This window comes from Mobula hypostoma, chromosome 3 (assembly GCF_963921235.1).
Source record: "Mobula hypostoma chromosome 3, sMobHyp1.1, whole genome shotgun sequence".
Taxonomy (NCBI): Eukaryota; Metazoa; Chordata; class Chondrichthyes; order Myliobatiformes; family Myliobatidae; genus Mobula; species Mobula hypostoma.
The window spans coordinates 88,861,010-88,876,064 of NC_086099.1; the positions used below are offsets into that span (position 1 = coordinate 88,861,010).

General features: G+C 41.4%; 1 protein-coding gene across 1 annotated transcript in view; it reads right to left on the bottom strand.

Moving 5' to 3' along the window:
• Positions 1–9,059, bottom strand: part of LOC134343462 (complement C1q tumor necrosis factor-related protein 7) — an 88,059-nt gene extending 79,000 nt beyond the window's left edge. Inside the window, exon 1 of the mRNA XM_063042177.1 lies at positions 9,017–9,059. The gene's annotated coding sequence lies outside the window, so the exon portion shown is untranslated. The remainder of the gene's footprint in view (positions 1–9,016) is intronic.
• Positions 9,060–15,055: the final 5,996 nt, after the last annotated feature.

The window sequence follows — 15,055 nt, forward strand, 5'->3', positions numbered from 1 at the left end:
ACAAAAAAAATCAAAACATTACAACACATTGAGACACTCAAACATTATTAAAACTAATAACGCTTTGATCAAATTATGTGCCTTTCCCATTCTGCAGGCTGAAGTGGAAGGATATTCTCTCATAGACCTGATCAACCCTGGCAAAGGATCAGAGATACATTCTACATCATAATGCTGGGAAAGTCCCATGAAGACCAGGCTCTGCTGTGGTTAAAATCCACACCTTCCTTCATTTCAATGGTTGAAGCTCAGCAGTTCCCTTTGGAACCGACTGCCACGGGTTAGAAAACTCACCCCAATTGTTCCTGTGGTTAGTTTTTAAAATCCTTTTGCAGGATGTCTACAAACCATTCAGATATTGTTATACCATTTCTTGTAGTCCTAGTGGCAATCTATCCCTTGAAGAGAGATGCTATTTTGGGCCAATGTTTAGAACCAATCATACTGGAATGTAGCTGGAATGGTTGGGGAATTATTTATGAATCAGTATGCTCATTTCCAGCCTTGAGGACACCTTTTTCACAGATATTTACATTTAATATTCAAAATTATTGTTTTAACTGAATTAAATTTTTTGAAGCATCATGTTCTTTCCATTACTGCTCCAACAACTAAACCATACACTTAATGTCAACAATCCCTTAATTTTTAAGTAATCACACATTATTATACTCATTGATTGGGGGATAGTGAGGAAGGCTATCAACGCTTGTAATGTGATCTGGATCAGATGAGAAAATGGGCTGAAAAATGCCAATGGAATTTAATGCAGACAAGTCTGAGGTACTGCACGTGGGGAGGACCGAACAAGATAAGACTTACACAGAGAATGGTAGGACACTGAGGTGTGTGATAGAACAAAGTGATCTGGGAATGCAGATCCATGATTTCTTGAACGTGGCATCACAGGTAAATGGGGTCACAAAGAGAGCTTTTGGTTTATTGGCCTTCGTAAGTTATGGCATAGAGCGCTGGAGTTGGGATGACATGTTGAACCTCTATAAGATGTTTGGTGAGGTCAAACTTGGAGTATTTTGTGCAGTTCTGGTCACCTTATCAACAGAGAGGATATCAAGATTGAAGGAGTATGGAGAAAAACTACAAGGATGTTGCCGGGACTTAAGGACTCGAGTTATAGTAATAGAGGCATACAATAGTTAGGAACGCACACAAAATTCTGGAGGAACTCAGTAGGCCAAGCAGCATCTATGGGAAAAATACAGTTGACGTTTCAGGTCCTGTTGAAGGATCTTGACCCAAAACGTTGACTGTACTCTTTTCCATAGATGCTGCCTGGCCTGCTGAGTTCCTCCAGCATTTTGTGTGTGTTGCCTGGATTTCCAGCATCTGCAGATTTTCTCTTGTTGGTGATAGCTGAAGTCAAGTGGGTAGGAAAGGTAAAGGGCTGGAGAGGAAGGAAGCTGATAGGAGAAGAGAGTGGACCATAGGAGAAAGGAAAAAGCAGGAGACCCAGGGGGAGGTGATAGGGAGGTGAGTAAAATGACGAAGCGCTGTTTCTGTTCCACTCTGCCTTTGGAAACTCTCTTGTAAAACTAATGTTCTTTTCCACCTTTCTTGTCACTTGGCATAGTTAGAATAATCTCTCTGTTCAAAGAATCCAGCTGTTGGTCATTTGATAACACTAGAACTTCTGAGTCAGTAGGTTGTAAGTTCAAATGCTAGGATAACATTCCAGTGGGAACATGTAACACTGTTACTGATGATGTTCTTCAAACTCAATGTTGAACAGGGCAGCCTACCAATCTCCCAGGAGTAGGCAAAATTTCAATGCTATCCTGATTCCCTGTCCCTATTTACATCTTAATAAATGTCACGTCTGTTTATGGCAACTTGCTGTGTGAAAGATGTCTGCTGGGTTTCCAACAATAAAAAAAGTAAAAAGATGGTAGAATATTTCTGTCATGATTTTCCCAACTTGGATTCATCGCCTTTGAAAAGAGCAGGAACATTTGAGGAGTTTCCACACACGTCAGCCCTAGCCTCAAGACCTTCTGGGCAATGTGGTCTGTTCAGGGAGGTGAAGTGTGCATAAGATATTTTTATTCGGTTGGATTTCATTTACATTGTTTCTGCCAATAACCTGGCGAAGTTTAGACAGGATGTAGGAATGTGCCTCCAGTATCATTATCCTGACACACTGAATTTGCCTGGCATTAGTTTGAAGGAGAGTAGGGGATGGAGCCCTGGTTAATATTTATCCCTCAGTCAAAATACAAAGACATATTCTTTGCTCATTAATGCTGTCTAACTCATGATTTTGCTGTGGATCACATGAATACTGTGTTTCCTACCTTATTATGATGAATACACTTCAAAAATACTTTATTGGTTGCTAAGAGCTTTATGATGTCCTCAAGTATTTCTAACTCTTCCTCCCTGATACTGCTCAGTGGTAAAATATACCATGGTTCACATGTTACTGCATTTAGAAAAGGATACCTTTTACTCCCATGATTAAAAGAACAACTTTCTCAATTTGAATGTCCACAACAAATACATATATGATCTGTTTCTAACAAATGGATTTTTTCCTTGACTTATGTGCCTAGTTAAATGGTGTTCCTTGTTCGAAGCACCGTCAGATGAGAAATGAGGGCGTTCACCCCATTAAGTCTCCATTGGCATTTAGTTTGAGCAACAAATTTTGATACTTATGTATTCTTACAACAATGAAGTATTGGTCTTTAGTTGGTTTCAATTTTAGAGAACTGGGGAGCTTTCGAGCTTTTCCAACAGATTTCCTTGCTTGTATATTGTCTTGTTAATATTCACTGTTTTGTTGCTGTTTACTTGACTCTCTAATAACATCTTCACTGGACTCCATTAACTTCTGCAGTTTCAGGAAAACTGTTTGGGTATTCTACTGCTTATTGGTGGAATTGTTCATATTCTATTTCTTTCCTGTTCCATTAATAACCTTGATTATCCTTCCCTTTTCAACTCCAAAAAGGCATATCCATATGAAAAAATCAGCCGTTTCTCAGTTAATATGTCTGCTGAATATTAACAGCATTGTCAGTTGTCCCCTCTGGCTTGTAATAGATGACTTGAATATTATTTTTCTTTGAATAAATCTTTACAGCAGAACATACTTTAAAAGTAATTTATCTCTGAGAATTGCATTCTACATATTAAATACTAAATGGAGATACCACAGCACTTGCAAAGTCAGAGGTAAAACTTTTATCAAAGGAACTATTGACTGCAGGGCACAACTTCTGAAGGTTGGAGAGCTGCCCATGCTTGCCAGATGCACGCCATTGGGAGTATGCTGTTTCTTCTAGTGTGGCTCCTGGTGCTTTCTCCTAGGGGATGCTGGTCCCCAGTAAATGGCTAAGGCCTCGCAGTGTGCACAACTCCACCTGACTGTCCATGACTTCCTGTGAGACCTTGCCTCCACGCAAACTGGTTATCACAGAGTTATATCCACACTTGAATCTCTGATGTGACGAGAATACACATAAATTAAGATGTTTGCTGGCCTGGGCTAGCATCAGTGGCATCAGCAGTTGGTCTGCCACCTGCCCTCAGGGGAAGGAGAGATAAGGAACAATGAAGCAGCATCTGGAGATGTGTAATGAAGGGACGGGAGAGAGAGCTGTCTAGAACGGCTCCCCTTTGAACCCTGAACTGTTTGAAGTGATGGACAGGCGATCTGGAGATGTGTAATGAAGGGACGGGAGAGAGAGCTGTCTGGAGCGGCTCCCCCTTTGAACCCTGAACTGTTTGAAGTAATGGACAGGCAATACCTCAGCAGGGGGGATAAAAAGGGACAGGTTCGCTAAGGCAGGACACACACGACACTCGAGGTAATGAGACCCTGGAAGTGGTGCGCCTCTCACGAGTCGGTGGAAAGCTCTTGGACGGCTGATTGGGGGATCAGCCTTAAACGCACATGGTGGAAATGTACGATCAGCGGGAACCCGGTGTGTGTTCACCCTTGCTTGGGTGCTGGGTTCACTGCAGAGGATCAACCGCATCTGGAGGAGGGGTCACAGTCGGTGACCTCAGGTGACATCACAAAGGACCCGCCCGAAAGCTGCTTGTGAGCAATATCGCCGGTCTGTGTGTGGAAGCTATTCTGAATGATCAGTCGTTCTCGTTCTTTCTCTCCCTTCCCCAACGTTGTCCATCGCCATGGCAACGATTACCGCGAACTGAACTAATTTGGACTGAACTTTGTGTCACTTTGAAATTGGTCATTTACCCCTAGACAACGATAGAGCTTGATTGATGCTGTTATCTTAATTCTGTGCACATGTGTATTTATCATTGCTGAACTGTTGCATTTATTATCCTTTCGATTACTGTGTTGCTTGTTTCTTTAATAAAACTTTCTTAGTCCTAGTAATCCAGACTCCAACTGAGTGATCCATTTCTGCTGGTTTGGCAACCCAGTTACGGGGTACGTAACACTGACGACTGGAGAAATGCTTTGCAGGTTTAGAAAGATGAAGTAAAGAATGGAAGAGCCCTGAGGGGCCAGGTCACGGGGAATGGTGGTTCTTGTGAGTCTACAAATCGAGGCCCGAGGATCAAACCCATGACTGGCGTTCTGGGGTGAAATCTGAAGTTGGAGGCCTGATACCTGTGAGTCTGACAATCCTGGCACAAGGATTGGAGGCACAGATGCGGCCTGTCCTGGCGATGGAGGCTTGTCTGGGCGTGTGAGAGGGTTAGTGGGTCGGGGGGGGTTGGTGGATGGGAATGTGCTTGTTTTGCTGTCGTTGTCTTGTTTCATTGTGGTTGCTGCTTGTGTTTTCTGCAGACCATTGCTATGCTGGTGCTGGAATGTGTGGCGACAGCAGATCACTGGCTATTAATGCAAATGACACATTCCACTGAGTGCTTTGACGGAGAAATAAACCTGAATCTGAATCATTCTGTTTAGCTTCCATATTTCTGTTCTTGGGCATTTACTAATAGTGGAACCCAACTTTCTGTTCTCAGGATTCAGCTGAGGCAAAGGGGACCCCACTCACTTTCACCACATTCTTCCTCCACCCCACTGAAATTCTTTGCAGAAGAGACCATGCTGGACACAAGTGCTTAATTCCCCTGACTCCAACGCCTAGTTCTGACTGCACGAAACTTGTGACTCAGCTCAGTATAGCCTAGATCTGAGCCCAGACACACAAGACTATGCTTGAGTGTGCCAAAGTCTGATGACTGCCTGCCAGAGTGTTAATAAAATTGTAATTCCTTACGTCATAAGAGCAGAATTAGTCCATTTGGCTGATTGAGTCTGTTCCACCATTCGATGATGGTTGATTTATTATGTCTCGTATCTCCGTACTCCTGCCTTCTCCCATTACTAATCCAGAATCTAACAACCTCCACTCGAAATATACTAGAAACATTTATATTTCTAGAAATTTTCTGTTTTTTCTTTTGTTAGTCTTGATTTTTAAAATAGTTTATTTGCAAAATAGATGACCACACATTTTCTGATATCACGTTCAGCTGCTGTGTCCTTGCTCATTCACTTGGTTTGTCCTTTATCTCCCTTGAGCTTCTACGCACTCTCTTCACAGCCAGCACTGCCTATACCTACAGTTGCATGACTATTCAAACCAAGACAAAAACATGATTGTCCAAATTTAGGTGTAAGTTAAACAAGGATGCGGGTGAAGTAATTGACAACACTATACTGTGAATCTACTCCTATCTGACTGAAGTTTAATGGCAAACTGTTTACAGCAGTTGCATATCAACATGGCCAGTTCCTGAAACTAAAGCACCTCACTGCCCCAGCTTGCACGTTCTTCCTGAGTCTCCAGTGCTACAGATTTCTCCCATACCATAAAGATATTGAAGACTGCAGGTAATTTGCTACTGTAAAGTTACCCTGTTGTGTATCAGTAGTAAAGTCTGGGGAGAGTTGATGAAAACCTGAGGAAAATTAAACACAATTGTTTTAGGATTAATGTAAATGGGTTCTTGATTAGCCAGGGCATTAAAGGTTATGGGAAGAAGGCAGGGGAGTGGGGATGACTGGAAGAGTTGGATCAGCCCATGACTGAATGGCCGAGCAGACTCGATGAATGGGTTAGTGGCCTACTTCTGCTCCTATATCTTATGGTCTTATGGGTGTTTGATGGTTGTCATTGTTTATTGGGTCAAGCAGTCTCTACCGGAGCTGCATAACTCTATGAAATTGGATCTATTCTCAGTGATATACACAAAATACAAATAACACAAAGTTTGTGCCAACCATTCAGCATTTAAAGGAAAAGTCAAACAGCTCCAACAGAAGCTGCAGACATTAGTCTACTAGAACAGCAGCTTTCAAAGAAGGGAATGCTTTAGGCACATAGCGGAAGGCAGCAGGAGAGAAAATTGTGGAAGGTGAAGGAGAATCTGACAGCCATACCATGCAAGAAGTAATGTATCCAGTGTAGTACATTAAATAACACCAGTAGCTCATAGTTTTGAATTATGGTAAAAGTCAAATTTAAGAGAGGCAGCATGTGACCCAGGAACACTTGGATGTGGTGGGGACATGGAAGGCTATTTTCTACATTTAGATACAATTGCAACAATGCAGAGTTTGACCAGTCCAAAAATAAATATTTTCCTTTTTAGCCTAAGTAGCACAGTTCTGAGTGGGTCATTCCTAAACACCCAGATTCACTCGCCTACGTAATCTGTGAAGATGCCTACAATATGGGATCGTGGCACAGCTATGCAAGGGAAGAGTAACACCCTAAAACATTTGGTAGCAGATTATGGTCACTTTATAAAGAAGGCAAGGATAAAGGTTGGATCAGAGTCAATTGGCAGGAGACATTTTCTGCGGAAGCTCAAACTTTTATTGTTTGCATGCACCACGTTGCAAATATATCCATGAAAGGATTAGATTTGTGAGATCCAGCTGTAGTGGAGGAAGTTGATCATGCTTTTGGACGAAAAATGAGAACAGTGTAAAAGAGAAAGAGAGGAAATGTGCAGGAAATGAAAGGAGAGGTAAATCCATGATTTGGCCCTACACTGCAGGAAGCACAGATCTATCCTGTATATCATGAGTGTAGGAAAACAGGAGACAGATTCCTGGGAGCAATGTTACTTCTGTGTCCACCTAACTGAATTATTGATATCTTCTTAAAGATGAGATCCTCCTTCCTCACTGTTAAGCACATTGCGAATGTTGTTATCATGGAGAAATCTTGGTAATGGGGCTCATGGTAAAGACCAGTCTTTTATATGTGGCTTAAAAAGCAAAGCACATCATACTAAGCCCTGCAGTATCCCGCTGGATCCAACCCTCCTGCCACTAAAACATTGTTGGACCGTTGTCTTCTGCTTGCTCCCACTGAGTTGAGTTTAATTGAACGTTGCTTCTCCTTAGATCCCAACTTGTATGTTCATGATCCATCTGACATGTGGGCCTTCGTCAAAGCTTGATCCCCCCCTCATCAATCTTTCTCGCTGAACTCAACTGAGTTAGTTAGATATGACTGTCCCTTCGTAAATCTATATGTGCATATCTCTAAGCACTGATTTATGCTGCCTCTCAGAATCTGTGCCAAGGAATTTTCCTCATACTGATGTAAACTGACTGAACATAATCACTTGGTCTAGTTCTTTTTTATACAATATGACTGCAATAATTATCTTTGGTACCACATCACACTGATGTGTCAAGTTAAATATTAGAGATAGGTAATTAGAATGTTATACTTGAAGATTGAACTTTCTCCCTTGCATCCCACTTCTCTCATCTTTGAAGATCCTGAGATGCATTTTATTCAGATTTTGTGATTTATCAAATTTAAAAAATGGTAGATTTCTTAATATCTTCAGCGTCTCTATCTTTATCATTTTTGATCCTTTATACTCTTCCTCTTCATTGTCTGTCATTGCCCCTTTCGATAAAGACAGTACGTCCATTTTCAAAACAGTATACATGTCTCCCTCCACTGCATAAGAGCTGCAATTTTGGTCTGAAAATGATGCAGGGTTTCATTTTTATATTACAATTCCTGTTTTAAGTATTTTTCATAAAGTAAAGGAAAAGACCAAAATTTTGATGTAATGTATAATAAGATCATAAGACCATAAGACATAGGAACAGTTCAGCCCATCAGGTCTGCTCCATTATTTGATTACAGCTGATTTATTTTCCTTCTTAACCCTATTCCCCTGCCTTCTCTTATAACCTTTGATGCTTTTACTAATCAAGAATCTATCAAACTTCACTTTAAATATATCCAATGACTTGGCCTCCACAGCCATCTGTGACAATGAAGTCCACAGATTTTACTACCTTCTGACTTAAGAAATTCCTCCTCATCGCTGGTCTAAAAGCTCATCCTTCCGTTCTGAGGCTGTACCCTCTAGTCCTGGACTCTCCCACTATTGGAAACATCCTCTCTATATCCACTCTATCCCTTTCAATATTCAGTAGGTTTCAATGAGAGCCCAGAGCCATCTAATGCTCTTCACACATTAACCCTTACACTCCCGGGATCATTCTTGTAAATCTCCTCTGGACCCTCTCCAATGCCAGCACATTCTTTCTTATGTATGAGGCCCAAAACAGCTCACAATACACCAAATGTGGTCTGATTCTGCAACAAACCCAATATGCCAAACCAATCACATAACTGGATTGGACAATGAACTGCAGTGCACTAATGATGTGTATTAATGATAGCTACAAAACATACCACGTACATGATACAAGATTTTGAAAACATGCATTTATTGCTTCTATAGTCTAAGCTGCTTTCAACCAGAAATGAATATCCCTATTGATTCCACAAATCACCACAATGAAATTAAGTTAACATTTCTTTTCTATAATTTTGTTTTTTCTTGCTCACATTTCAGCTGCAAGTTTTTGAAATCCATCCCATGGCTTTGGGATGCCCTTGCCTATAATGGGATGTACAATTTACAAATTATCACCACTTCATTTTATATATTACTGGTCCAGAATCTCTGGTTACACTCAAGCCATCCACATTCCTTTGCAAAGGACGGGTGCACTTACCCTGTGCAGTCTATCTGGCAGGCACTTGCTGAAGGAAGCCAACTCACATAGTTACTGTGAGACTCTGTGCTGTAACACAGTCTTCTACTCATAAATCCTGTCACAGATAGAGGAGGAGCACGAACCCAGCCCAAACCCAAAACAGAAAAATCTTGTCCTGGCTCAATGCCAAAGCTTACTGAGATACAAAAATATTTTTAAAAGATGGTTCAAATAATGACAGATCTTTAAAAAACTGTTTAAATCTACAAAAGCATAAACTAATTCTAATAAGTTTTAACTTTTAAATGAATTTGAAAAAAAAATTAGAATTCTCTCCAAGTTTCCCTGTGCTGAAACCAGTGGAAAAGAACACTTAACAAATATCCCATTGTAAGTGGAAGGAAATCCTCAAAACTTTGCTCTCCTAATTTTGATTTCAAGAAGAATTCAGTTTTGGAGAACAATCCTGACAAGTACTGTAAGAAGCTAACAATGATTTTGTGACCTCTACATTAGTGTGAGAACCCCAATGTTGCTGTCAACACTGAAGAGAGATAGAGGAAGTGAGATTGGTAATAGCCTATAACTTCCAGTGAGATTTCGGGAATTGTTTCTAAAATGCAACTGATCTTTTCACAATGAACACACATCAAAGTTGCTGGTGAACACAGCAGGCCAGGCAGCATCTGTAGGAAGTGGTGCAGTCGACGTTTAGGAGGCCTAGGGAGAAAGAAAAGGGGGAGGGGGGAAACCCAGAGGATGGGCAAGGGGTATAGTGAGAGAGACAGAGGGAGAAAAAGGAGAGAGAGAAAAAGAATGTGTGCATATAAATAAATAACAGATGGGGTACGAGGGGGAGGTGGGGCATTAGCGGAAGTTAGAGAAGTCAATATTCATGCCATAAGGTTGGAGGCTACCCAGATGGAAAATAAGGTGTTGTTCCTCCCTTTTGCCAATCACCTGTCCAGTTCTTGGCTCCATCCCTCCCCCTCATGTCTTCTCCTATCATTTTGGATCTCCCCCTCCCCCTCCCACTTTCAAATCTCTTACTAGCTCTTCTTTCAGTTAGTCTTGACGAAGGGTCTCGGCCTGAAACGTCGACTGCACCACTTCCTACAGATGCTGCCTGGCCTGCTGCGTTCACCAGCAACTTTGATGTGTGTTGCTTGAATTTCCAGCATCTGCAGAATTCCTGTTGTTTTTTTCACAATGAATATCTATTCATGGCTGTTCTTGTTACTCTCTTCCAAACAGATTCCCCATACACTTGTGGTCCACTGCCCAATCACAGACCACTGTTTGTAACTCCATCCCTTCCCTCTTTCTCTGCAACTTGCAATCTGTTCTATTTTCAACTTTTCTCACTGTTGATAAAAAGTGAAGTCTATCTTTCTGGTTGACTATAAATTTTCAACGATTGTTTTTGCAAAAAAAATAACATTGGCACCTACTCATCAGCAGGGCATTGATAAAATAATCTTGCTTCAAATTGATGAAAGCTTTTGATATTGTGATGATGCTTGGATTTCCAGAAGTCTGTGTCCAGTATTGTTTTCTACAGAGAAAATTTTGCCATAAGTCCCAGCCACAGTATAAAATCCAACCCTCACCTACTTGGTAAATTCATGTATTCGGCTATGAGTTCTCTCTAAGTCACAAGAACCAGTGATTTTAAAAAATGATTTGCGATGACAAATTACCAACTCGAAGCATTAGCTTTATTTCTCTCTTCAAGTAATCTACCTGTCCTGCTGAGTATACCCAGCAATATTCAGTCTGATTAGCAATGATAGGCATTTGCATGCACTGACAAGCTTTGCTTGCAGAAATCAGACCATTGAGGAGAAAGTCTTCCTCCCTGAGGCTGCAAATTCTATGATTCCCATGTGGAACATCACCTGAAGGTAACATTATTATTCTAAGTGCTCCTAGATGCTGAGCCTGTCAGCAAGCAAACATGCAAGTTTGGTTAGCCCTGTCCTGTGCAAAGTCCTCCTGCTCTTGTTACTACACAAGAACTATACACTGGGAATCCTCCTAATCCAGTCATAGCACATTACTAGTGATGCACTCATTGATGGGCTTCTATTGAACTGCCTTATAGAGCACATCCAACCTCGCAAGGAAGCAAGAAGGCTGTAACAGCACAAGGATTCTCAACAAAATAACTCCTGGAAAGAACTTAGACCCTAGCTTCCATAATTGAGCCTTTATGCACAGATTGTAACACCCCCTTGACCTGTACTCACTCTCACAAGATCTGGGAAACTCGTGGTGGATCCTTTCAACTTAAAGACAGAAACTTTTAGAGGGATATGGCACAGGATTTCTGTACAGCCATTCAGCCCATTGAGTCTATACCAAGCATCAACCATTCATATATAAAAATCCTACATTAATCTATTTTTTTATTCTCCCCAAATTTTGATTTTGGGACAAGGACTTGTGAAGTTCTGTTTGCAAAGCCCTTATAGATAGTGCAAGTTAAGTGCTTCAGGAGCTAACTACCCACCAGTTAAGAATGTAATTGCAGTGTTTCACTCACTCACAAGTGCTCCTCCACTAATCCAAGACAAGGCCAGCTTTATTTCATTCTGTGAATTGGGTTTTGGGTATAATCTGCTATTGCTTCATTGCTGTGACTTCAGTCCCTAGTGACACATCTTTGGTGATAAAATCTTCTCTGCTCACTGTAGTGTATTTAATGTTTCTGTAATATTTGAGTAGTATTGCACAACAGATAACTGGACGAGGTATATTGAATGAATTGAGCAGTATTCTGAAGTAAATAAAATAGCTAATGAAATACAAGTGCCAATTTTGTTGAGTGCAATAGATGGAAAAGAATACAATTTGCTTAGAAGTTTAACTGCTCCAACCAAACCAGCCAAAATGAGCTTTACTGATATCATGAAAGTAATGCAGGAACATTTAGAAATGAAGCCATTGTTGATTGCAGAATGCTTTAGGTATCATAAGTGAAATCAAAAGGACAGGGAGTCCATTTCAGTTTATGTGGCTGAACTGAAGAAATTGTCTGAACATTGTCAGTTCGGTGACGGACTTAATGGTGCACTGAGAGATTATTTGGTTTGTGAAATCTTACAAAAAAGATTCAAATATGGCTCCTAACTGAAGCACAACTCATATTTTAAAACACAGTTGAAATAGCTGTATCAATGGAAACAGCAGCCAGAGATGCAATTAAATTGCGGTCAGGATTGACAGTGGATGTGAACAAAATTGTCACGTCTAAACAGAAACTGTCCTGGCCAAGCAAATTGTGTTATCATTGTGGCAGGGGCACACATATACCAGAACAGTGCAGGTTTAAAGGCAAAACTTACAGAAAATACAACAAAGTAGGACACATACAAAGAGCATGTCGGGCAGACAAAAATAAGTGGATTGAACAGGGAAGAAAAAAAAAGAAAAAGCCAAGCTGCAGTTTCAAAAAGAGCACTAATTTGCATGCTGTTGATGAAAGATTTGATAATGATCAGATTGACTCAGGACTGATTAGCCTTGAGATTTACCATGTGAAACCTAACAATAGACAAGTGGTATGGCTTACACCAGAAGTGATTGGCAAATTAATTAAAATGCAATTGAACACTGGCTCGGCTGTTTCAATCATCCCACAAAATGAGTTTGAACAGCATTTCAAAGATAATGAACTGAAGCCTGCAGGTATCCAACTCAGAACTTATACTGGAGAAACGATCATTCCTGTGGGAATGACATTTGTAGCAGAGAAATACAACAACCAACAAGCCACATTGGGCTTATGTGTGGTAAAAACAGGAAGGCCAGAATTGTGGGGCCATGAGTGGCTGAGACAACTACAGCTTGATGGAGATCCATCCAGCATCTGCATGCCACATCCCCTGCGATAGAAAGGTGCAGGGTGATGCCACAGCAGTGTTCAAGGATGGCGTTGGAAAACTCAAAACATCACAAGGGTAAAATAGTGGTAAATGAAAATGCCACACCCAAGTTTTATGAAGCCCATCCAGTTCCATATACCATTTGTGATAAAGTAGCCAGTCAGCTAGATTGAATGGAGGCTGAAGCAGTTCTTTCCAAAGTTGTATGGAACCAGTGGGCAATACCATTTGTCCCAGTAACCAAGAAGAATGAGGCTGTCAGGATCTGTGGTCACTTTAAGGTTACCATAAACCCAGTACTGAAAACAGATTCATACTCTCTCCCCAAACCTTTCTGCTCCATGCCTTGAACTCATTACAACAGATCGGGAAGAAATGACAATGGACAAAGCAGTGTGAGGTAGCTTATAAAAGACAAGGGAAATAGTGACATCAGACACTGCTCTCACACATTATCCAGTGAAGCTTGCCTGTGATACCTCATAGCTAATGGCATGCTGGCCTTCATAACAAGGGGAATTGAGTATAAGAGCAAAGAGATCCTTCTGCAGCTGTACAGGGCCTTGGTGAGACCACACCTGGAGTACTGCGTACAGTTTTGGTCTCCAGATTTGAGGAAGGACATTCTTGCTATTGAGGGAGTGCAGCATAGGTTCACAAGGTTAATTCCTGGGATGGCGGGACTGTCATATGTTGAAAGATTGGAGCAACTGGGCTTGTATACTGTGGAATTTAGAAGGCTGAGAAGGGATCTTATTGAAACATATAAGAATATTAAGGGATTGGACACGCTGGAGGCAGGAAGCATGTTCCCGCTGATGGGTGAGTCCAGAACCAAAGGCCACAGTTTAAGAATAAGGGGTAGGCCATTTAGAACGAAGTTAAGGAAAACTTTTTCACCCAGAGAGTGGTGGATATATGGAATGCCTTGCCCTAGAAGGCTGTGGAGGCCAAGTCTCTGGATGCTTTAAGAAAGAGATGGATAGAGCTCTTAAAGATAGCAGAATCAAAGGTTATGGGGATACGACAGGAACTGGATACTGATGGTGGATGATCAGCCATGATCACAGTGAATGGTGGTGCTGCTCGAAGGGCCGAATGGCCTACTCCTGCACCTATTGTCTATTATCTTATGGTACAGGTGCTGTCATATCACATGCTATGAGTGATGGAAGTGAATGCCCCTTAGCCTTTGCATCACACTCCCTTACCGCTGCAAAGAAAGATTACGCTTAGATTGACAGAGAGGCCTTGAGTCTGGTTTTGGGTGTAAAAATGTCAACCAGGACTTGTATGAGAGGGAGCTTAACGCCATTACAGATCATCAACCACTGGTGGCCATTTTCAATCCACAGAAGGGTGTGTCACAAAGAGCAGCAGCATGAATGTAGAGATGGGCTCTGTTTCTTGGAGGACACAATTGTAAGATCGAATTCAAGAGGACAACTAATCATGGAAATGCTGATGGATTGTCCTGTTTGCCTGAGAAGAGGAAATACCTGAAAAATTTACAAAAGAGGACACTCCTCTTGATGTATTCTCCCTAATGCAAATCAAAACAGTCATGACAGAGATGATCCAAAGGGAAAGCAAGAAAGACCCTACACTGTCCTAGGTCTACATGGCCACTAAAAATGGCTGGAATTTACAGTTCTTCCACTTTTATCAGCTTCAGGATGATTTTGTCCTTTCTGGATGTTGCCCTATATGGGGACTGAGAATTGTTGTACCTCCAAGCTGAGAGGTGAAGTGTTGGTGGAGCTACATCCTGGTCATCTAAGTGAGCGCACAATGGAAGTGCTGGCTCAAAGCTTTGCATGGTGGCCTGGGATAGATCAGCAGACCGAGCAGGTGCCATTCACTCTTTAGGATCCCAACATGTCCAGAGGACGCCAAGAGCAGCACTTCTCCATCCTTGGAAATGGATTGCATTATTCTAGCAGATGATTCATGTGGATTTTGCTGGACCACTCATGGGTACAAGTTTCGTGGATGCAGCTACAAGTGTCCAGAAGTGTTCCCAGTAGCCTTCACTACAGCCTCGTACACCGTTGATGTATTGAGAAGCCTCTTCTCAAGGACTGGTTTTCCAGAAGAGTTAGTCAGTGACAATGGATCACAGTTTATTGCAGAACAGTTTCAGTCATTCCTGAAAATGAATGGAATAAGA